The sequence below is a fragment of the Halichoerus grypus genome, chromosome 8, assembly GCF_964656455.1.
Source record: "Halichoerus grypus chromosome 8, mHalGry1.hap1.1, whole genome shotgun sequence".
In the NCBI taxonomy this organism is placed as follows: Eukaryota; Metazoa; Chordata; class Mammalia; order Carnivora; family Phocidae; genus Halichoerus; species Halichoerus grypus.
The window spans coordinates 30,583,363-30,608,930 of NC_135719.1; the positions used below are offsets into that span (position 1 = coordinate 30,583,363).

Genomic DNA, 25,568 nt, shown 5'->3' on the forward strand with positions numbered 1-25,568 from the left:
TGAGCTACCCTTTCTACTAACTTAATTAAATTAGAAACGTAACATTTGGATAAGGAAGGAAGGAAATACACATTGGAGTCTGTTGACTTGGTCATTTGATCTTGGATGTTTGGTACAGCCTGGGGTGGTCAGTTATTATTACTGTGAGAAAGCATGCAGTGGTATTTGCTGGCTCAGCCCTGTCCAAATAATCTCATTCTTTTTCCTTTTCTTTCTTTTCTTTTTTCTTTTGTTTTCTTTTCTTTTGTTTTCTTTTGTTTTCTTTTCTTTTCTTTTCTTATTTGAGAGAGAGAGAGAGCAAGCACAGCAGTAGGGAGAGAGAGAGAATCTGAAGCAGACTCCGCACGATGTGGGGCTCAATCCTACAACCCTGAGTTTAGGACCTGAGCCGAAACCAAGAGTAGGCTTCTTAGTGGATTGTGTCACCTGGGCGCCCCCTGATAACCCCATTCTTGGGGTGCTGCTTCTTTATAAGTGATCTAAAGAAAATCCTCTATAATAGGAATCCCTGGAAGATGATTAGTTTTTCAGTTTTTATTTTTCTTTTGGGGGCGGGTGGCTTGATGATCAGACTCATTGTTTCTTGAACCTGATGACAGTGCTCATTCCTAAAAGAGAATGTGGGGTTCAGCCAAGCTAATTTATGATAGGAGCGCTTTGTTGAGAGAGTATTAGAAGGAATGAGTTAGCAATAGGTGGTGAGAGGATTGTTGAATGAAAGGAAGGTAAGAAGGAAAAAAGACAAGGGTTAGGTGATTATAGCATATCCTTTGTGTTGTAGAAGTGTGATGGAGACCTGTAAATCGAGAGCAGTGTTAGGATTCTTTCAATTGTTGGAAATAGGAAAGCTCCCCTGTTTGAATATTTTACCAGTCAGGGTAGGTTAGGAGTCAGAATTAACTACCATTTACCCTCTCCTTTTTCGTTAACTTGAGTGTATGGGTCTCAGCCAGCTTTGGAATGTTAGATTCTATGTGCCTTTTCTTGAGATGACTAGGCAGTATTATGTCCTCTTGAAATTACAGTGATTAGTAAGATGTGCTGATCAAATAGCTGTTCATTATACAATTTACTGGAATGGGTAGAGTTGTATATTTCTAGGCAACTTAGATTAAATCAAACTTTCTCCAACTTTAGTACACTTTAAGAGTCACGAGGAGGTTGGGGCACCTGGGCAGCTAGAGTTGTTTAGGTGTCTGCCTTCTGCTCAAGACATCATCCCAGGGTCCTGGGGTAAAGCCTCATGTCAGGCTCCCTGCTCAGCAGGGAGTCTGCTGCTTCCTCTGCCTCTCCCCAGCTTGGGCTCTCTCTCTCTCTCTCTCTCTCGCTCGCTCACTCTCAAATAAATAAATAAAATCTTAAAAAGATAAAAGAGTCAGTAGGAGGGCTTGTGCAGTTTGAGAGTTTTTGGATCAGCAGTAGGTCTAGGTCTGAGAAGTTGACAGATGCTGATTTCAGCACCGTATGTTGAAAAAAACTGGGTTTTATTCAGAGAACAAAATGCCAGCATATATTTAAATAATGTACTTCAGTTTATTTTTGATAATGAATCAACTACACAAATTTTCACCAAGTTCACATTCAGTAAAATGACCAATAAACAAAAATTTATAAAAAAAAACATATTTTTTTTTTAAAAGTAGATGTGATCTCAGTGAATAGTGTGATTTCCAGGACATGGTAATTTCTGCATAACAATTCTATGTTTGGGGCAAGGTTTATCTGGTTTTGTTCTATTAGTCACAAAACAACATTACTTGAATTACTTTGCACTTGGGCATATGTTTGTGTTTTTTAAGATTTTATTTTTAAGTAATCTCTACACCCAGTATGAAGCTCAAACTTATAATTATCCCGAGGATCAAGAGTTACACACTCTAGTGATTAAGACAGCCAGGTGCCCTTGTTTTGTTTTATTTTCAGCATCCACTTCTGGATCGTTTTAAGTATTAGGCCAGAAACTGGCAATACCAAAGGATTTCTGGGTGTTGCGTTTGGGATTGAGTCTGTTTTCTGGGGAAATTTCAACCACTGTGTTACAGCTTGGCTGTGAATACTGCGGTGGCTCTATTTGGTTATTGAAATCTAATGCTGTTTTTTAATGATGCTTCTTTATGGGAATAGTCTTACAATGCACTGTCTACTTCTACTTAGAAACAACGAAAATTAGCCTAGGATTTCTCCAGGATTGAAAGTGCTGAAGAATATATAGTTCAAATCAGAGTCACACATCCATGCTATAGCAAATAAGGAACCCACAATTGAAATGAGGGGACTTTTTTTCTGTGGCTTCGAGTGAGTAAAATAAATTACAGAGGATTTTTTAATATTGTAACTTATGATTTCTGAAAATAAGTTATTGAAGTGAAACTGGTTTTCTTATTTTTGAAGGATGACACAACATTTGGGGCATTGTATTTTTCTTAATTTATATTTTATTACCTTCTCTAGTGAGCTTTTTTGGACAATGGCTTTGTATTTTAGATAGATGGGGTCTTTTCTCTTCTTTTTAAAGATTTTATTTATTTGTCAGAGAGAGACAGAGAGAGAGAGAATGAGCACAAGCAGGGGAAGAAACAGGCAGAAGGAGAAGCAGGCTTCCTGCTGAGCAAAGAGCCCGATGCAGGACTCAGTCCCAGGACACTGGGATCATGACCTGAGCCAAAGGCAGACACTTAACCAACTGAGCCACCCAGGTGTCCCAGATGGGGTGTTTTCTCAACTGAGTGAATCATGGCCCTAAGTGATATCAAAGTAACAATAGAAATATTGGCTTCCTCTAAGATTGCTGAAGTCACAATGGAGAAACAATGCATAAAAGGCCTGACTTACCAAAGACTATTTCTATGTCTAAGATTATAACATGGAAGATTTGTAAAAATGGTTACAAGAAGGCATAGACTTATTCTTCCTTTATAGGGAGAACAAAACATTAATAATTGGAATCTAGTAGGAGTTTGGATAGTTAGCAATTTTTGTTATATTGGTATATTGTTAACACAGTTATTGGTGGAATCAATACATAACTGAACAAAAGGCATAACAAATTTCCTTATGGTATAGGCAAAGCTTGGCTTCAATTTAAAGCTCAAATTTCTCATTCTTTGTAATTTTTTGAGTCATGAAACATGGACATTTTATTGTGCCACATTGCTGGGGGCACAGAATTAAGTGATATTATCTTGATGTCAGCTTGCCCATTCTGTCATTTAGAGAGTGCCAAATTTTAATTTGGGGCCTTGATGGAAAGGGAAAAGGGTGTTCCTTAAGGTGTCTACTCTTATTGGATATTTCTGTCTGTTTCAGGATAGCTCACAGCAGAATAAATCTTCCATGTTTAAATATTTAAAAAAGCACGTGTTCAGTTGAACTTAGCCCTTTGTGCAAATCCCTTAGAAATCAAGAGAGCATTGTTTAGGATCTGTAACAGCTTACTTGTCAGTAGGTAATAGAGTACTTGGCCCCATAAAAAGATGTGAAAATGTGTCATAATTTAGGTTGGCAGAATATATTGTTTATTTATTTTCTTGTTTTTTGTAATGTATATAAACATCTGTACAACTCTAAAAGAAAAGACTTGGAACAATTGTATTGAAAATGACAAAAACATGTACAGATAATTCAAAGAAGAAAATACAGCCAAGTAAAGTGAAGTGTCTAAAAATAACGTACAAGCATCCTTTAAAAATCACTGACACATTTGGTTATCAGTTTTACATAGATGTAAAAAGGCTATGCCAGCTAGGTCAGGAAGTGGCTGTCATTCATGGACATGAACGGAGCCTAAGAAACATGGACAGGTATTTCATCCAGAAACTTAGAAAATTTATTGGACAGTAGATGCTGTACAACAAACTCCATTAGATGGTTGTTCTGGAGCTGCCTTTCTAGATTAGTTTTGTTGTTATTGCTGTCTTTTAACTGTATTAAAACTTCTAACTGGTCCCCTTACTTCTAGCTTCAGATTCTCTGTTTCATCTGTCTGCCAGAGCAGTCTTTTGGAAAGATATGACAAACCTCGTTACGTTGCTTCAAAAATCTGCAATTGACATGTTTCAAGAGCGTTAGAAATAAGCAATAATCAGAGAAGAGGACAAAGATTATATAAATTGATAATATTTAGAGCATCTTTGCCACTGACAAAACTGGAAGTTTTCTAGTCACTGAACATTTGGATTCATAAATTTTGTGACGTTCCTTTACTTTTATCCCCTGAATAAGATGCTCCTGATAAGAATCTGGAGAAATTTGTATAGCAAGAAAAAATGTGATTAAAATCCAGGATGATACAGGATAATGTGCAAACCTTTTTTCCATTAACATGAACAGGAAAGGATAGCCTGATTGCCTCTGCATTGATAAAATTGTAGTTTTCAAATTCTTCTGGAGAATCCTTTGCAATTTGACTTACGGACTGCTGTAGAAGTCTAAACCTGACGATGATTTAAGGGGTCATTGACCAGGACCCTCCTGTAGAGATACTCTAGCTCTTATACTCTATTTATTTCATGGTCCAACATGATCAGCACAGCATCCCTCATTCCAGATTATTCCCAAAAATGCAAGTGTGTGAAGGTATCTACTGAATTGAAAATTATTTCAAGTGGATGGCACTTGTAGTATTGGTCTAGTGTGGACAATCTCAAGGAAATATAAGCCAGCCTTCTAGGAATATGTGGAAAGAAGGGGAAGGACAACACATCCTGAATTCATCTAGAAGCTTCACCAACTGCAAAAAATCACTGACAAAATAAATAGAGATATATACTGTCCTGACATTAATCTTCCTTTCAAATATTTATATTTCATTGGCAGTCTTTGCATTTGGAAAAAATATCTCAATGTTTTTCTTTCTATAGAGTTATCAACTTGCCATCAAAATATTTACCAGTAAGAGCCCTGCATATGTGACATTTATTGCCTATGTGGTAAACACAAGTATTAGTTTTCTTTTTTTTTTTCTTCCCCTACCTGCCATTTTAAAACAGCTAGGAACCTAATCTATTAACTAATTTACTAGACATACATAGCTTAAGAATTTATTTAAACACGTTAGAAAATTGTGTTTGGGTAATGATACTGAAATGCAAATATAAAATACTCAGTAAATGATGAATATGCATGAACTGTTCATTGGATGTTTGGAGGTGAAGAAAATGAAATTCAACATGTAATAGTTTTTTTATTGTATTTTATTCTTAATCTTTTTGGGAATCTAATGCTTAAGCACAGAGGCCTACATTTATAAACAAATCTATTGTTTTTAGATACTTTTAAAAATGGTTGCTGTGATAATAGAGCTGGTTTTGTAGGGAAGTTTCTAAAAACATGTTTGGTAAAACTGCCTCCTGGAAAATATTTTAGAAAAGAATGGGCCATTTTGTAAAGATATCTTTAATTCTGTATTTATTGTTTGAGTGCTTATGGATAGTAAAGAGGAAATGGGCATGGGGAGTGTTTACTATATTAATCAGGAAAGAATGTAAGGCACTAGTTATTTATGTGCATTTTGAGAATATTGTATACGAAATAACCAAATATAACTGCTTTGTGACCGTAAGGCATCGTGATTGCTAAGAAAGCCGTTGCTAACATATGCAGAAGAAATATTTTTAATACGGGACTATAAAAATAGAAGTTACCTCTGAATGATGGACATTTAAAATCATTTGATTGGATTATTGCTGTGGCTTTTTGGAGGGGTTGGAGATTGTTCTGTGTGCAGTTGTCACATAAGAAGTTTTGTTAAGGCTGCTATATGTGGATGTAGATGTTACTCTGTAAATGTTATTTATGTTAATATTTGTATGGTATGAGATTTAATTCTCATGATGGAATTGCTGCGTAAGAGGCCAGCCTCTGTGCATGTTTGGGCTAGGATTTGATGGGCTTTTTTATTTCTCTGTATATAATAGAAAAAAGTACTGTGTTAAAACATCTTATAAAGCATGGTGATGGCTGACATTTAGGGCATTTTAATTGTCAGAATATAATTTTGTTGGTTACTGAGAGGAGTTTCTAGACTGCCTTGTTTGTATTAGACAGATAAAAGAATTTAGAAGTTGGAGAATAGGGAATTTTTGAGGACTATATGTGTATGCATATGTACAGAGATAGTTCTTGAACAGCCAGGCTTTACTCCATGTTCAGATGTTGGGAATCTACATATATTTTATTAATGTAATGTTAAACAGGTGTGGGTTTTTGTTATTGTTTTAATCAGTGGAATTGTTGAATTGCCTCTCAAGATTAATTCCTTTTCAGTAGATATTGTTACAATGTTATATATAATGTAACTTTTTTTGTTGTTGTTTAACATCAGATTCTCTACATGGATAGGCATCACTGTAAATATGTATCACCTTATTAGGATAGACTTTTATTTCCCAAAAGTGATAATATATCTAGCCTCTCTGTGTATGTTCATCAGATCTCTAGGCTCAATTTTTAGGTTGTGGTAAATGTGTAGTGTCTAGTATAATATCTCATTGTTTTATATAAGATTCATCATGGTGGAAATGTCATTGTAACTGTTGGTCTGCCTCTGTTCATGGTTTTCAGATGTTTGTATACAAACAGAAAATACAGTTACTAGATAAATTCTACATGTGGTTAAACATAACAGAAGAGTTTTCATGTCAGTGGAATTTGACATTTAATGATAACTGAATCGTTCTTGTTTTAAAATACTTAACCTCTAATTGTATAGGTGAAGGTGACTATAAGTTTTTATGGAGGTAGTTCAAAATTGTCTGTCAAACCTATGGTTATTAAAGGATGGGCTAATCCAAGAAATGTTTTATATAATGTGTATATAATAGACACAGTTATTATGTTTTCTTAAAGCCAAGGAACTATTATATCAGCATGTTTTGTAAATATATTAATTATATATAGAGTGAAAAATTACCAAAACAGTTGTCAGATTATCTCTTAGTAAATAATTGGGCTGCTGAAGTTCAGGGTATTTTGTTAGATTGGTCTGTGTAAAAGGCGAGAAAGATTTATGCGATCTGAAGAGAAACCAGATTAGATTGTTCTGTGTAAAATAGTTAGGATATATAATAGTTTTTGCTTTAAACTTTTAATCCTTGATTTTATAGGGGTTGCTTTCATGTACACTGGTATACATGCAGGTGTATTGTATACATGGCTATAAAATAAGTGTTTATTAAAATTCATAGCAAAGACACACTGTTGGCAAGTAAGTATCACTGGGCTTTAGTTTGTTCTTCGTGTCCTTTTGTGGTTCGTGATACAGGGAGTTTCAGTTTGAGCTTTAGTTGCTGAAGATATTGTTAGATTGCTACTTAAGTTATAGACCGATGTTAGTTTTTGTTTCAGAACATCTGCATAGGATTTGCTGATAGGCACATATTTTTTGAATACCAATCTGAGAGACAATGTAAAAACATTTTATTTTGGCGAGCTGAATCACTATACCATGTCTATTTGGGATGTATTTGGTGATGGAGATTATTATTATTTTTTTGGATATAGAACAGTGTCATTTTAGAAAACACTTGAATATATAATTTCTATCAATTTTGGAAATATATTTTCATATGAAACGTTAAAGGTGGAAGCATTGAGTATAGATAGAGTGAGCATCTTCATGAGTTAGGCTTGATTTTGATTTTCTTTTAATTTTTGTGTCTTTTTTTAAGGTTTTATTTAAATTTCAGTTAGTTAACATACAGTGTAATAATAGTTTCAGGTGTACAATATAGTGATTCAGCACTTCCATACAACACATAGTACTCATCACAAGAGCACTCCTTAATATCCATCACTTGGTTAATCTATGTCCCCACGCACCTCCCCTCTGGTAACCCTCAGTTTCTTTTATAGTTAAGAGTCTGTTTCTTGGTTTGCCTCTTTCTTTCTCTCCCTTTGTTTTATTGAGATTTTTTTAGTTAGACATTTTTGTTAAAGTACAGGGATTATTGCCATTCATATTTTTAAATATGAAACTTGAATAATTTCTTATTTCGATATAAATTTTTGATGTTAAATGTTGAGAACAGAGCAGGGAAGCCTTTCACTGGCTTATATAACATCTTAATTTCCTAGGTATGTAGAAATACCCCCTCCACACATACACACACACACACACACACAGCATGCATACACACACACACACACACACACACAGCATGCATACACACACAGAGTAAATCTATTAACATTGGACAACTATGACAAAAATTAATATATTACCAATAGAAGTGTTACAAGACTACTCCTATGTTTTCACTTGGTGTGTGTGGGGTTGTTATTAGGTAGTTGTGCACATGTGATCAGATCTTTGTTTTTATAACATAACTTGATAGATGTGCAGACATTTCTGTTATGTATTTGAATATATTTCACCTAAAATTAGAGCACATAAACTTTTTTTAAATGCTTGTAGATGTGAAATGGTAAAATAAGCTTCTATTGTTAGTATAATTTCTAGAATGCTGTGTATGTAATTATTTATAAAACACTTGTTATTTCTAGATATATAGCCATTGCTGACAAACATACTTTTAAATATCATACTTTTTAAAATCAATATAGTAATTAGTTTCTCTGCATGTTCAGTGATTTGTTGTGAGGGCTATGGATGGAGGGAGGGGTGTATGTTTTCCAATCTCATCTATAATGTATGATTCTTTTGCTTCTTAACTATTCTTTTTGGTTTAAAGAAATTGTGAACATCATGTATATGTTGCAGTCATCCTATTGATAAACTATAAGTTTGACATGTTTAATATTTGCAAATTATTCTAAGAATTCTATATGGGTGGCTCTTTGTGGTTTGTTAAACAGTGGTATTTGTAATTATAACATTTGACTTAGGAAATATATAGAGTTGTTGAACATGATAGAGGGTAGAAACAGTATTCTTTTGATACTGTTCACCTTTGTATAGGATTATATGGATTGCTGGGATTGTTAAAGACAAATGACTTGAAAATTGAGTTAAAAGATTCTGAGCTATATTTTTGTTAACATTTGTGTGTGTTTATACACACGCACATACATGTATATAGTCAGGGAGAATAGAGTGGTTAAAAGTTTTGTCTCACAATTTCATTTAGAAGAAAAATTAGACTGCAATAATTAAATTGTACCCATTTTATATAAACATATTTCTGCCTACTTAAGGGACATGTAGGTATATCTTATTTTCTCAGATATACTTACGTTGATGAAATTCACTTTTCTAAAGAACATTTTATAGAATCTAAATTACAAAACTCTATGTTCATCTGTTATATGGCAGTATGACAACTTTGTAAATAATGGGCAAGTGAAATATTTATTTTTAAACATTTAATATTTCTAGATGTATTGAGTGTCACAGTATAATATAAATGTTTTCATTGTAAATGTGTTAGGATTATTGTATTTTAAAATCAGCATGGCAGAGAAATTGATCATTGATATGCAGGCTCTTGGAGCTGTGCAACATTTATATTAATTTGGTTGTTAAGAGGAGAAATAGAAAAGACTGTGCATTACCCCATTCTCATAGTATAATAGTATGCCATTGTATAAGTACAAATTGTATATTAAAAAACTTGCACCATGTAAATTCATTTGGTGTTTCTGAATGTATCATAATGTATTTCATTAGGAGCTTCCTGATACATATATATATATATGTGTGTGTGTATATCTTTTATTTTTATGTTAAGACTATTTTTTAGAGCAGATTTAGGTTCACAGCAAAATTGAGGGCAACGTACAGAGATTTGCCATACAGCTCCTGCCCAACACATATATAATCCCCATCATTATCCACTCCGTACATGTATAATCACCCCCATTATCAACATCCCTTATTAGACTGGTACATTTGTTACTACTGATGAATTTTCATTGACATATTATAACCCGAAGTCCATGGTTTATTTTGGTTAACTCTTGGTGTTGTACATTTTGTTAAGTTTGGACAGATGTATAATGACCTGTATCCATCATGGTATTATACAGACTGTTTTACTTGTCCTAAAAATTCTCTGTGCTCCACCTAGTCATCCCTCCCTCATATTTATTTTTATGGTTGTTGTTTACATTGGAGATATAAATGACTTTCTTAAAGAGATTTTATACTACCTCTTGGAACAATATACAGTTCTGTATGTGTTCCTTTGGTTGCATGACAATATTCAAGACAACTTTGTAAATAATAGATGCAATTTTTTTAATTTTTAACATCTAGTCTTTCTAGATGTGTAGAGTCTCACAAAGTATAATTTTGTAAATAATTCATTGTAAACTTTATCATAGTCATTATTATCAAGTATTGTAATAGCATTGCAATTCATAACAATTTTAGGTTTCTTGAGCTATACATATTTTGGTATCTGTTTATTGAGTTGTTAGGGGGAGAACGTTAAAAGGGTGTACTTCCCCTCTTGCATACTCTAAAAGAAAATTTTACATTTTAATCACTGTTTAGTTCTTGTATTTATTATACACTATTATACATTAAAAATCCTAAGTCAGTATTTTATAGCTGTATTGCTGAAAGGGCATTATGTGTTTTAATCATAGGAAATATGTTATATAAGAAATTTTATTCTCCCTCCTCAAACTATTCAGTTTCGTATTTAACTGGACAGCATGACAACATTCAAGAGAACTTTGTAAATAACAGATGAATATATTTATAAATACCTAATTTTTCCAGATGCACAAAATTTCACAACATATACATTTATAAATATTTCTTTGTCAAATACCATAAATTGTTTTTTCTAAATATTTTGTCAGTGTAATAAGTAATAATTGTTCTTTAGTGTTATGTACCATTTTGATGTTTGTTAGGTGGGTTTTTGGGCAGAGGGATAGACCGATCACTTCCTTTTTCTACAGATTGTTACGTTCTCATGTGGAAGAAAAGATTAGATTTTATACTTACAAAACGAATGAAAATACCCAGGATGTATTTTATCCTTGAAAGAAGAAGGAAGACATGAGAAAGGGAATTGTTTAAAATCACAGATATGTTCATTGTTAAAAGATACTTGTATTGCTAGGTAATTGTTATTTTACTATGTTAGAAAGATCTACTTATAGCAAATTTATATGTGTATATGCATATACATATATAATATAAATATTAAGCACCTGTATACAGTAAAATTAGTTTTAGGAGCATAAATCTGATGGTATTCTCATTCTCATTTATTAGCTTATTGCTTTGCATTTTATTTTTTTGAAAATTATGGAAATAGTATTTCAAGTCTAAGCTTAAACATTTTATAATCCCACTTCATGGTATATCTAAATGTATGTTATTTTTAATATAAAATTGTTAAGTAGCTCCATATGTGTTTGTTTTCTGTTACCATGTATATATACATCTAAATGAAAATAGAATTTCTGTGATTATGAATACTTACTTTATTATTCTAAGAGCTTTTTGAAAATGTCCAGTGTGTAATTATATTTGTATGTTATGCAGTAGTCAAACAAATGTCAAAAGTGTTCCATCTTAGTAGCCTGTAATAAATTATGGAAATTGCTTAGAAAGAAATAAAAAGTATAAACGAAGATATAAATTAGTATATTTTTTGAACAGCAGTTTGGCAATAATAGTTGAAATTCAAGTGTGTAAACAGTTGAAGTGGTATAACTTGCTGCTGGGATTTTATCTATTCCAAGTCTCAAATTTATAATGAAGAAAGTATGTTATATATTGAGTATCAAATAATATTGATTCCTGATCAAATAATTGAGCATCTGAAATATATATCCATAAAAGATCATAATGGTTGTATCTTTCATCATATGAATATAATTTAAACACTGGAAGACATTCTGATGTGAAAGGGTGTTTTAAGTGGATATTTTAAATTATTTCATTTTTTGAACAAATATCAACTAATAGTGTGTTTACAGAGTTGTGTCCATATATCTCTTGTTGTTCTAATGGAAATGGTAATATTTACTATTCCTGAGGAATGTAATTATCCTGACATGATTATAGAGTTAAGTAATGCTTACTCATCAGTGTTATTATACTGGTGATTATTTTAGCATTCTTAAGATTTTTGTACATGTGTAAGTTAAATGGTAAAACATTGTTATCTGTATATTGCTACATGACCATCTGAAATGAATATATGAATTGCTGAATAGAAAGTTGTCTGGAAGATCATACAGCAAAACTTTAACATTACTGTGTAGAGAGTTGGGAATGGAAGGACTGCATCTGCTTTCTGCATTGAAATTTTAAAGATATTTCAAAAGGAACATTAAAACAACAAAAGGGAATTTTAAAGATACAACCAAGTTGTGCGTCTCTGTATTCTTGCCTGTTGACATCTTGGGAGTATTGGGCTGTTATATCCAGTTTTGTATTCCCAGTGGCCATTCTGAATAGTGTGTCAGTGATCACGAAGAACGTGTGATTTAGAGACTCTAGTACAGCAGAGAGTTATACACACTGAAACAGTACTGAGGGATCCAAGAAAAGAGTATGGGAGAAGATGGGATTTGAGGTAGGTGCTAAACAATTATATTTGGGTTTACAATCACATGAATGATTAAAATAAGTCATTGAAACTTTCTGTAAAGGGTAAATTTTCATAATGCATTGCCATATTTGTGGTTACTGACTAGATCACGTTGTTTGAGGGAGAGTATTATAATAAGTTACTCTTAATTAATGGGAGTAATTGGAGAATGGATTCTTATATGGTAGTTGAGTCTGTCAGAAGGATTTCAAGTAGGTCTTTACGTTTTTTAATATTCAGAAATGAGAAACATTTCAATAAATTTGTGTTAAACGTTCACTGATAAGGTAAGAAAATTTTTAAAAAGTTAATTGTGCTGTTAACTGCTGGTTTATCTCCATTTGCTATTCCTGGTAATTCTGAAGTCATCCTAACTTGTGTGTCCTGGTGTCTCATTTGTAACTGGCTACATTGTATACTTAATTATCAGATGTACATGATGAAAAGAAGAGATTTATAGATAACCTGAGGACAGCTGACATCAGGAACATTCCTCATGCTATGGACTTCCTTAATTTAAAAGTCTTATCTGGGAACCACAGGTAAGAAGGTACTGGATCAAGAAGTGCTGTTTTAGGACAAGTCTTTGTCTAGGCTCAGGAAAATGTCACTGGTGCACACTTTGGAATATTCAACCATGTCTGAGAATTAGAAAATTAATTCTTTCCAAAGATAATTTTACTGAAATAGAGATGTGGAGTATATGTAGAATGTAGGAGATTATTTGTGTATTCTTTCAGTTAATTACCTTATTTATAATCAAATACCATAACATAAGTAATGTTATAAATAAAGTGATCAATTGTTCATTAGCTGGGCAGAAAGAATTTTTGCAGGTAAATTTTATAGTGTGATAAAGGGAGAAGTTCATGGAAACTGAACAAAAAGGGGAACCCTCTTGGACTGTTGGTGGGTTGGACTGTTGGTGGGAATGCAAATGGGTGCAGCCACTGTGGAAAAGTGTGTGGAGCTTCCTCAGAAAGTTAAAAATATGATTCAGCAATTGAACCATGAGGCATTTATGTAGAGAATACAAAAATACTAATCCAGAAGGATACATGCACCCCAGTATTTATAGCAGCATTATCTACAACAGCCAAACTATGAAAATAGCCCAAGTGTCCATCAGCTGATGAACGGATAAGGAAGAAGTGTTAAATAAACAATGGAATGTTAATCAGCCATAAAATAAGAATGAGACCTTGCCATTTGCAGTGAGGTGGATTGCAGTCATATATTTGTCAATAAAGAAAGACAAATACCATATGATCTCACTCATGTGGAATTTAAGAAACAAACTAGCAAAGGGAAGAAAGAGACAGAGGCAAATCAAGAAACAGAGTCTTAAGTAAAGAGAACAAACTGACGGTTACCAGGGGGAAGTAGGTAGGAGGAATGGATGAAATAGGTGATGGGGATTATGGAGGGCACTTGTGATGAGCAAGGGGTGTTGTATGGAAGCGTTGAATCACTAAATGGTACATCTGAAATTAGTAGTACACTGTATGTTACTAACTGGAATTTAAATAAAAACTTAATATTGGTAAAGTAATGGCTGATGTTGGAGAGTTACATCAGCTATGGGATTGATTAATGAGATATTGTTTCTAAGCATTAAAAGAAATTTATAACAAAGTTCAAGATGAGCTTCCACTTACCTGCTGCTTTAGCTATTCTAGAACAATGGTGTATATCTTACCTTACTGTGTTTCTTTTTTCTTCCTATCAGGAGATGATAGTTCCATGAAAACACACTTCTGCCCTCTTTGTTTGTAATTGCAAGAATTGGTATCACCAGACCTCTCATTGACAGTATTATTTATTCAAGTGTTCTTCACCTCCGATATCTGGTCCCAGGAATACCCCTTGGCGAAATTATTATAAGAACAGGTAAGTGCTCGTTTGATTCAGGGAGGGACACTTTGGTTAGACAGGAGTTAATATTATGACTCTTTTTTAAGATTAATGAATTTTTGGTGGCAGCTAATGGGGAATGAGATCTGTTCAGGTTACATATTGCTGAGTAATAAATAATCCTGAAACTTGGTGGCATAAAGCATCTATTGTGTTGTTATTTAATGAATTCTGTGTGTGAAGATTTCTGACAGTGCCAGAATGTGGAATCAGGTGGGAAGAACCAGTGTTAACAATGATTCAAACAGCTGAGGGCTGGAGTCATCTGGACCCTCCTTCACACATATGTTTCGTACTTGGTTTGGGATGACTTGGAAGGCTGGGCTTAGATTAGAGCACCTTTACACAAGTTTACCTGGAGGAAGTATCATAAAAATGAGTGTTAGAAGAGAGCCTTGGGAAAGTGGCATGTGGCCTTTATGAACGAAAATTAGAAGTCCTGTAGTACCAATTCTGCCATATTTTGTTGACTAACATTGTTATATGACCACCCAGAATTCTAGTAGAGATTCCATCTCATGGTGGGGTAGGGCCAAGGTAACTGCTGACTTATAGTTTCATATAAGACCAGATAAAAGAAGGCACAGTAGTTAAGACCTACAGCTGTGGAACTTTAGAATTTTATTTTATTTTTTTAATTTTGGGATCCATTCACAATATTCCTATCAAATCATATATCTGTCTTTATGAGTTCAATTAATTAATTTTGAGAATCTCACTTCTCACATTTTGAATTTCTTGCAGATATTTTTCAACAAACATCTTACACATTGTCTGGCATAGAGTAAAGTTTTACTGAATTGTTTTGTGACTTTGGGAATAAATTATGCAAAAGATAAGAAATTGGAGAAAGAAAAAAAATGACATTTTTGGGATTAAGTGAGTTAGAGGAATGCAAAAGAGGGAAGAGCCCAGGTGCGCTAAGCTGATGCTGAAATATGTAATCTTCGAAGTAACTAAAACAGTGAACTATAGAAAGTGTGGAAGGGAGCAGTTGTTAAGGAAACCATTGATGTTATAGCAAATAGTGTATCCCAGCTCCTGATGGATCAGGAGTTTTAGGATTCTCATTTTTCTTTCTTTTCCCACTGTACCCCTTTAGAAGGTTAATTCATGGGATATAAGGCCAAGCGTGAATGCAGACAAATTCCTTAGACATTGTTTTTCAGAGAGCCTTGGCTGCCTACCTGTTAATCCCAGAATAACCTTAAAGGTGAAGACTTTAATAATAAAGTTTTTTTTTTCCTTAGGATTAATCATTACTAAATAGAAGATTAAGGACTTCTTGGGGGAAGTGCCTACTCAACAATTTTGTGGTAGCCAGCTGGAATAATGGGTTAAGATCTAAATCTGTTCTGAAGTTCCATTGTAGCATCTGTATCTTTAGTATAGTTACCATTTTTCTCATCAAATGGACTGAGGTCCTTTTGTTATTTTTTTGGAACTTTTTGGCATTGCTGTCCTGTTTCTTGTACAGAAATGAATATAGATGACATGAAATATTTCTGTATGTGAATAAGCAATCTAGAGATACAAGCAACCATTCAAATACATAGTTGAACAGAGACATGAGAATTATCAAGGTATGAGAAGAAAGAACTGGGTTTTTTTAAAGTTAACATGCAATGGTACGTTAGCTTCAGGTGTATCAATTAGTGAATAGTGATAGTGAATCGAAATTCTGTGCATTATGCAATGGTCCACACAATAAGTGTAGTTACCATCTCTAGCCTTATTAGAAATTCAAAAAGTAATTCTGATCCATCTATTATTTCTTTACAATTAAATGGCTGTTGCATTTCATTGTACATAATTTTATTAGCTCCTACTGATAATTGTGTAAAAGTGTTGTTTCTAACTTTTACCCATTTCCTAATGTATCCTCTCAGGTGATGACTTAACAGAAAACTGATGCTATTGCTTCTGTCACCATCTTCAAATCCAAAAGACAGTCTTCATAATGTATGGAGACTTCTCTTTCATGTGTTGGAGTGGCTATTCCTCACAGATCAGAAAAACTGGACTGAGAAAGCTCAAGTTTGAAAGTTACCTAAAGAGTGTCATTGGAGGGAATTGTAACTAGGCATGTTGACTGTTTTCATTATTGACACTGGACTAAATCTCAGGAGCTTGAATGTGGGAGATGTTATTACACAGAAATGCTCAGGATGCTGTGATTGCAAGGCTTCATTTCAGTGTTCCCATAAGTATAAAGTGCATATATTTATAATTTTCATTTACTACAGGGTAAATTTAAAACTGATTGATAAAAAAAATTACCTTTTTCCATATTTCAAAAGGCACAGAAATTTGTGAAGGATAGTATTTTTTACTTAAATGCTTTTTTCCCCTCCTAATTCTACTTCCCAACATTATCTACTGTTAATGGAGTTTTGTGCGTATCTTTTTGGGGTATATTGATGAAGAAATGGTTATGCTAGTAGTCTTTTGGACACATATATTAGCTACAAATTTTCTAGGCAGTTACATGCTTTATATAGAAATAATTTTTAATTTCTCTGGCTAATTTGTTGAAAACAGTCCCAGTATTTCCACCTTATTGGAATTAAGTATATCCAAAATTTATATTCTGAGTCAACAGTGGAAATTTTCCCCAAATGGTATAGATTGTCCTCATCAATCTTGAAGCCCACTGTTTGTTTATGAGACTTCTGTTTTCTTGAACAGTAGAAACATTACATTTCAATGTTTTAATCTTTGAAAATGTGGTATTACAAAAAAATTGCTTTCCTTCCCTTACTGTTCAGTTCAGTCATCTTCATATGTCCTTAAACCTTACTAGTCACTTATTTCATTTTCCCCTGTGGGTTTTAATTTTTTTTTTCATTTCCCTCAGAGTATTAGTGTTTTTGTTACTGGTTTCTAAAAGATCATTTATGACTAAGGATGTTAAACATTTGCCCTGCATTGCTAATGAAATACCATGTGTTCTCACCACCGTTTTACTGTGATGTTTTACTTTTTGGTTGTACAGAAATTGTGTATTCAAATATAATAATGTTCTGCTTTATGCCTTTCGAGTTTTGTGTTTTTATTCCAAAACGTGTGTATCACTCTCATGCATTCTTTGTATTTTCTTCCATTTTTTTTGTCAATTAATTCTGTCATTTTATTTTTTCCATCAATCATTACTGTGGTTTTAAAGCATTATCTACTCAAATTATTTACCTTGACTTAAGGTTATTTAGAAATTCCCACATATAATCAGCTGCATTTCTCTGTTTGCCTTACTGTCTATTGATACTTTAAAGTTATTGATGATTTTTAGCCTATTCCATTGAGATCTGTCTCATTTCTCTTCTTTTTTTCAGAATATCCCCTGTCTATAGTCACATTTTTTTCTCTCAATTGATGCTTAAAATTATTTTGCAAGTTGGAAAAAAAATGCAGTTTTAATTTCATTTGCACCAAATTTAATAGATTAATTAGGAGAGAATAAATCTCTTTAAAATTGAGTCATCCTATCCAACTGCAAGGTACGTCATTCTATTTTTAATTAAATTGTTATGTTGGAAAACTGCTGGTGTAATTTTTTTATTCAGTCCCAGTCATTTCATAGTTTTGTTAATGTAGTGATGGGGATTGTACAACTACTTTATTTTCTTACATATATATAAGAGATATTTTTGTTTACTTTTCTAGTGGCATTTCATTAAAATTCCAAAATTTTGTTTTTCTTTTTTAATTCATTGTTCTTACAGAATATATGGAAGAAGAAATGGCCCTTGCTTACTTGACAGTGAATATTAATCCTATTAGTTTAAGGTTCATTTAGTTAAGGGTCATTTTAGGTAACTTCCTATCTTTATTGGGCATTTTTGGCAAAATTTGTTGACAGTTTAATAAAATGATTTGTATTTGTCATGTATTATAGGTGATCTTAGTTGCTATTATAATTATTGGTTAGGCTAAAAACTAACTTTTCCTAAAAACGAACATTCTGGAACTATATTTTGTGTATGTGTGAATGTGCATGTCTGTTTGTGTATATATATTCATAAATATTTCCCTATTATAATTGTTAAATTTTATTTTCAATTTCTGAAAATATAATCCTAAATAAACAGCTTATATTGTTCTGTTTTTGTCAGGTTTTTGTATTTGGTGTACCTGCTCTACCAAAATGTTTGGAGTATTATTTTTTATAGGCTGGAAACAATAAGTATTAGCAATAATTTTTTAATTTTTATTTTGAAATAACTCTTGGCTTACAAAAATGTATATTGTTCTCTACCTTCTTCTTATACTAACATCGTTTATTTGTATTACACAGTTATCTAAGCCAGGAAATTGATATAGTCCTGTTAACTGATCTTTTTATAATCCATGATTGAAAGTGGAATCCTACTTTGCATCTAGTTGTCATAGTCTCCTTAATGTCCTTCTGCTTGGGGCACTTGCCCAGTGTTCTTTGATTTTTCACAATTTTGATGTTTTTGAACAGTCTACAAAATATCTAACTATTAATGTTACTCCCTATGGGTTTGTGTGATTTTTGTCATTGAAATTTAGGTTGTGCATAAGATTACTACAGAAAAGGTACTCCTTTCTGAATTCATCACTAAAGATCACATACTGTTGATGTACCTTGTGACTAGCAATGTTACTTTGATTACGTAGCGTTACATAATAAGTATCTTTAGGGAAGATACTACAAATACTGTTAATACTTTTATCTGTAAATTTTAGACTGTATTGTTGTTTGCAATAATTAATACACAGTGGTGTTTCATAAATTGTAATTTTTTTGACAAAACAGAGTTTTTTTTTAGTTTCAGAAGTAGAGTTTAGTGATTTCCATCAGTTGCATGTAACACCCAGTGCTCTCATTACATCATGTGCCCTCCTTAATGCCCATCACCCAGTTACCCCATCCCTCACCCAACTACCCTTCAGCAACTTGTTTCCTAGAGTTAAGAGTCTCTTACGCTTTGTCTCCCACCATGATTTTGTCTTACTTGATCTATGTGTCTGTTTCTGTGCCACTACCACACTGTCTTAATGACAGCTTTGTAATAGAGCTTGAAGACTGGAATTGTGATGCCACTAGCTTTGGTTTTCTTATTCAACATTCCTTTGGCTATCTGGGGTCTTTTCTGGTTCCATACAAATTTTAGGATTGTTTGTTCCAGGTCTGTGAAAAAAGTTGATGGTATTGTAATAGGGATTGCATTGAATGTTTAGATTGCTCTAGGTAGCATAGACATTTTAACAATATTTGTTCTTCCAATCCATGTGCATGGGACATTTTTCCATTTCCTTGTGTCTTCCTCAATTTCTTTCATAACTGTTCTGTATTTTCTTAGAGTACAGATTGTTTACCTCTTTGGTTTAGGTTTATCCCTAGGTATCTTATGGGTTTTGGTGCAATTGTAAATGGGATCAATTCCTTAATTTCTTTCTTCAGTCTCATTGTTTGTGTATAGAAATGCAATTGATATATGTGCATTGATTTTGTATCTTGCCACTTTGCTGAATTCGTGTATGAGTTTTAGCAGTTTTGGGATGGGGTCTTTTGGGTTTTCCGCTAGAGTGTCATGTCATCTGCGAAGAGTGAGATGAGTCTTTTGTGCTCATTCGGATGCCTTTTATTTCTTTTTGTTGTCTGATTGCTGAGGCTAGGACTTCAAGTACTATGTTGAACAAGAGTGGTGATAGCCACTGTGCTCCTGACCTAAGGAGAAAAGTTCTCATTTTTTCAAAAACCCCATTGAGAATGATATTTGCTGTGGGCTTTTTCTATATGGCTTTTATGATACTGAGGTATGTTCCCTCTGTCCCTACACTGTGGAGAGTTAAATCATGAAAGCACGCTGTATTTGTCAAATTTTTTTTTTTTTTTAAGATTTTATTTATTTATTTGACAGAGAGAGACACAGCGAGAGAGGGAACACAAGCAGGGGGAGTGGGAGAGGGAGAAGCATGCTTCCTGCTGAGCAGGGAGCCCGATGCGGGGCTCGATCCTAGGACCCTGAGATCATGACCTGAGCCAAAGGCAGACGCTTAATGACTGAGCCACCCAGGCGCCCTCAAATGCTTTTTCTGCATCTGTTGAGAGGATCATATTTTTTTTTTTCATTTATGTATTGTATCACATTGATTTTGCTGATGTTGAACCCCCCTTGCAGCCCAGGAATAAATTCCACTTGGTCGTGGTGAATGATCCTTTAATGTACTGTTGGGTCCTACTGGCTAGTGTTTTGGTGAGAATTTTTGCATCCATGTTACCAGGGATATTGGTCTATAATTCTCCTTTTTGTTGGGGTCTTTGTTTGATTTTGGATTCAAGGTAATGCTGGCCTCATAGGATGAGTTTGGAAGATGCCCTCCATTTCAATTTTTTGAAACACCTTCAGAAGAATAGGTATTATTTCTTTTTTAAATGTTTGGTAAAATTCCCCTGGGAAGTCATCTGGCCTTGGACTCTTGTTTGTTGGGAGATTTTTGATTACTTCTTCAATTGTTATGCTGGTTTTGGTCTGTTCAGGTTTTTTATTTCTTCCTGTTTCAGTTTTGGTAGTTATACATTTCTAGGAATGCATCCATTTCTTCCAGATTGCCTAATTTGTTGGCATATGGTTGCTCATAATATGTTCTTGTTGTTTGTATTTCTGTGGTGTTGGTTGTGATCTCTCCTCTTTCATTATTTTTTTATCTGGGTCATTTCTCTTTTCCTTTTCATGAGTCTGGCCAGGGGTTTATTGATCTTACTAATTCTTTCAAAGAACCAGTTCCTAGTTTCTTTGATCTGTTCTACTGTTCTTTTGGTTTCTATTTCATTGATTTCTGCTCTAATCTTTTTAAATTCTCTTCTGCTAGGTTTAGGCTTCATTTGCTGTTCTTTCTCCAGCTCCGTTAGGTGTAGGTGTAAGGTTAGGTTGTGTATCTGAGACCTTTCTTGTTTCTTGAGAAATGCTTCTTTGTTATGTACTTCCCACTTAGGACTGCCTTTGCTGCATCCTAAAGGTTTTGAACAGTTGTGTTTTCATTTTCATTTGTTTTCCATGATTTTTTTTTTTAATTCTTTAATTTCCTGGTTGACCCATCCATTTCCTGGTAGGATGCTCTTTAACCTCCATGTATTTGAGTTCTTTCCAAATTTTCTCTTGTGATTGAGTTCCAGTTTCAAAGCATTGTGGTCTGAAAATATTTAGGGAATGATCCCAATCTTTTGGTACCTGTTGAGACCTGATATGTGACCCAGGATGTGATCTATTCTGGAGAATGTTCCATGTGCACTTGAGAAGAATGTGTTCTGCTGCTTTAGGTTGGAATCCTCTGAATATATCTGTGAAGGTCCTCTGGTCCAATGTGTCATTCAAAGCCTTTGTTTCCTTGTTGATCTTCTGCGTAGATGATCTGTCCATTTTATTGCATTATTATCCATGTGTTTCTTTAATTTTGTTATTAATTGGTTTCTGTATTTGGTTGCTCCCATGTTAGGGGCATAAATATTTACAATTATTAGATCTTGTTTTATAGATTCCTTTATTATGGTATTGTGTCCTTCCTCATCTCTTACTACATTGTTTGGTTTAAAATCTAATTTGTCTGATATAAGGATTTCTACCCCTGCTTCCTTTTGATGTCCATTAGCATGATAAATGTTTTCCACCCCCTGACTTTCAACTGGATGTGTCTTTGGGTCTAAAATGAGTCTGTTGTAGAGAGCATATCATTGGGGTCTTGTTTTTTTATCCAATCTGATACCTTGTGTGTTTTGGTTTGGGCAATTAGCCCATTTACATTCAGAGTAACTACTGAGAGATATGAATTTCTGCCATTATATTACCTATACAGTCACCATTTCTGTATATTTTCTCTGTTCCTTTCTAGTCTATGTACTTTTGTGCTCTTCGCTTAAAGGATCCCTTTTAATATTTCTTGTATGGCTTGATTAGTGATCACATATTCTTTTAGTTTCTGTTTGTCTTGGAAGCTTTGTATCTCTCCTCCTATTTTGAATGATATCCCAGGTTGATAATGTATTCTTGGCCACATAAATTTTCTCATTTAGCACCTTGAATATATCATACCAGTCCTTTCTGGCCTGCCAGTCTCTGTTGATAGGCCTGTTGACAGTCTAAGGTTTCTATCCTTCTGTGTTACGGACCTCATGTCCCAAGCTGCTTTCAGGATTTTCTCTTTGTCTCTGAGATTTGCAAGCTTCACTATTACATGTCAAGGTGTTAACCTATTTTTATTGATTTTGAGGGGGTTTCTCTGTGATTCTGGATGTGAATGTTTTTTTTTCCTTCCCCAGGTTAGAGAAGTTCTCTAATTTGCTCCATTATACCTTCTGCTCCTCCCCCTTCCTCTTCTTCTGGGATCCCATTTATTCTAACATTGTTTCTCTTTATGGCATCACTTATCTCTCACATTCTCCCCTTGTGATCTAGTAGTTGTTTCTCTCTTTTTCTCAGCTTCTTTATTGTCCATAATTTTGTCTTCTATATCACTAATTCTCTCTTCTGCATCATTTATGCTAGGCATTAGAGCCTCCATTTTTGGTTCCATCTCATTAATATAGCCTTTTTGATTTTGACCTGATTAGATTTTAGTTCTTTTATTTCTCCAGAAAAGGACTCTCTAGTGTCTTCTGTGCTTTTTTCAAGCCCAGCTACTATCTTTATAATCATTACTGTTAACTCTAGTTTCGATATCTTACTTATCCACAGTGATTGGGTCTGTGGGAGTCAGTACTACTTCTTGTTCTATTTTTTGAGGCGAGTTTTTACATCTTGTCATTCTGTCCAGAGAAGACTAGATGAACGAGAGAACAAAATATAAAATGGTAACAACAACCCCAGCAAAATATACACTAAACAAATCAGAAGAGACCTGAAGCCAAGACTATATTATTCCATTATTTTTTCTTTACAATTTTGGGATCTTGTTTTCTAACAAACAAATCAAAATATACACAGGATCTGGTGTATTGCTCTGTGTTCACCTGTCTGATTATATTCTCTTTTTTTAAAATTTTTTTATTATTAGTTTTTTGGTTTTGGGTCTCTTCTGATTAATGTATTACTAAAATAAAATACAATGAAAGGATAGAATTTACTGTAAAAATGAAAATTCAAAGAGAAAAGGAGTATAGACAGGTGAACAGAACAGAGCAATATATTATATCCTCAGTGTATTTTGGTCACTTTGTTAGAAAAAACTACATCTCAAATTAAAAAGAAAGAAAAACATATATATATACAAAAATAAAATAAATTGAAAGGACAGAATGTAACTAAAAATGAAAATTAATAAAGGCTTTAACAAAACAAAAGAATAAAAAATATGATCAGACAGGTGAAAAGAACAGAGCCATAAACTAGATTCTGGGAGTATTTTGGTCTGTTTGTTAGAAGAGACTGCATCCTAAAATTGTAAAGAAATTTATGTATATGCACTGCTCCTCCCTGGGGAAGAAGGGGGTCTTGCTAATTTTGCTCTTGCTGGGCCCCTTCTCGGGGAGCAGTCCCCAACCTGTGCTATGGTTCAATGTATATGGCAACCCTGAGCTGAAAGCCCACTCCTGGGGTCCCTGATTGTAGCTGGTTCCCCTATTCAGATGCCTGGAAATTCTGTCTCACTTAGGTACCTGGTCTTCTTGTGACCCCTGAGTCCTGAGTCCACACTGTCCTGCCTAGGATTTCACCTGGCTTTGCCAACTGAGTGCCTTTCAGACAGGGACTTCCCTCACAGGAGCAGACTTCTAAAAGTTCTGATTTTGTGCTCTGCTGCTTTATCACTTTCTGGTAGCCAGCTTATGTAGGCTCCCTCCCCCAATGATTTAGCTTCCCATATATCTCCTGGGATTCACTTCTCCACACCTCCCACCTTGAAGAAAGTGGTTACTTTTTTATTGTAGAGTTGAAGCTATTCTGTTCTTAGATCTCTGGTTGAATTCACGGGTGTTCAGAATGATTTGATAGCTATCTAGCTGAATTCCTGGGAGCAGAAAAAACTAAGGTTTCATACTCCTAGGCCATCTAGGACCAAATGTCTGTCTCCTTTTACAGACTTTGTTTTAAAGTCCATTTTGTCCACTATGAGTATTGCTATTCTGGCTAAGCCAGTTTGCATGATAAATGTTTCTCCACCACCTCACTTTCAATCTGTGGATGACTTCAGTCTGAAATGAATCTCTTGTAGGTAGCATATAGATGGGTCCTGTTTTTTTTTTTAATATTTTATATATTTTTAAGTAAAGTCTATGCCCAGCATGGAACTTGAACTCATGACCCCAAGATGAAGAGTCATATGCTCTACCATCTGAGCCAGTCAGGGAACGCTGGGGTTTGATTTTTCATCTAATCTTATACCCTATGTCTTTTGGAGCATTTTGTCCATTTCCATTCAAAGTACTTAGTGATATGTATTTATTGCGTTTTGTTACTTATTTTGTGGTGGTGGGTTTTTTTCTTTTTTTGAGGTTCCAAATAAATTCCAGTTAGTTAACATACTGTCTTAATATTAATTTCGGGTGTACAATTTACTGATTTAAGACTTCCATACAACAACTAGTGCTCATCTCAGGTACCCTCCTTAATCCCCATCACCTATTTTACCCATCATCCCATCCACCTCCCCTCTGGTAACCATCAATTTGTTATCTATAGTTAGGAGTCTGTTTCTTTGTTTGCCTCTCTCTTTTTTTTCCATATGCTCGTTTTTTTTTTTTCTTAAATTCCACATACGTGTGAAATCATATGGTATTTCTTTCTCTGACTTATTTCACTTAGTATAATACTCTCTAGCTCTATCCATGTTGCAAATGCCAAGATTTTCTTCTTTTTCAGGGTTGAGTAATATTCTGTTGTGTATATATACCACTTCTCCTTTATCCATCCATCAATGGACACTTGCGTTGTTTCCATATTTTGGCTGTTTTAGATAATGCTAATATAAAAATTGGGGTGCGTTTATCCCTTTGAATTAGTATTTTTGTATTCTCAGATAAGTACCCAGTAGTGCAATTGCTAGATTGTAATGAAGTTCTATTTTTTTTTTTTTAAGTTTCTGAGGAACTTCCATACTGTCTTCCAAAATGGCTATACCAGTTTGTATTCCAACCAACAGTATGAGGGTTCCCCTTATACTCGCCATCCTCTCCAACAT

General features: G+C 34.0%; 1 protein-coding gene and 1 non-coding gene across 2 annotated transcripts in view; both read left to right on the top strand.

The window, feature by feature from the left end:
• Nucleotides 1–17,460, top strand: part of SNRPN (small nuclear ribonucleoprotein polypeptide N) — a 32,120-nt gene extending 14,660 nt beyond the window's left edge. Inside the window, exons 10-13 of the mRNA XM_036111812.2 lie at nucleotides 3,959–12,500; nucleotides 12,946–13,057; nucleotides 14,245–14,405; nucleotides 16,319–17,460. The gene's annotated coding sequence lies outside the window, so the exon portion shown is untranslated. The remainder of the gene's footprint in view (nucleotides 1–3,958; nucleotides 12,501–12,945; nucleotides 13,058–14,244; nucleotides 14,406–16,318) is intronic.
• On the top strand, nucleotides 559–628 carry LOC118548060 (small nucleolar RNA SNORD108). The gene has a single exon (XR_004923425.2). It is a non-coding gene; the product is annotated as a small nucleolar RNA SNORD108 (small nucleolar RNA).
• Nucleotides 17,461–25,568: the final 8,108 nt, after the last annotated feature.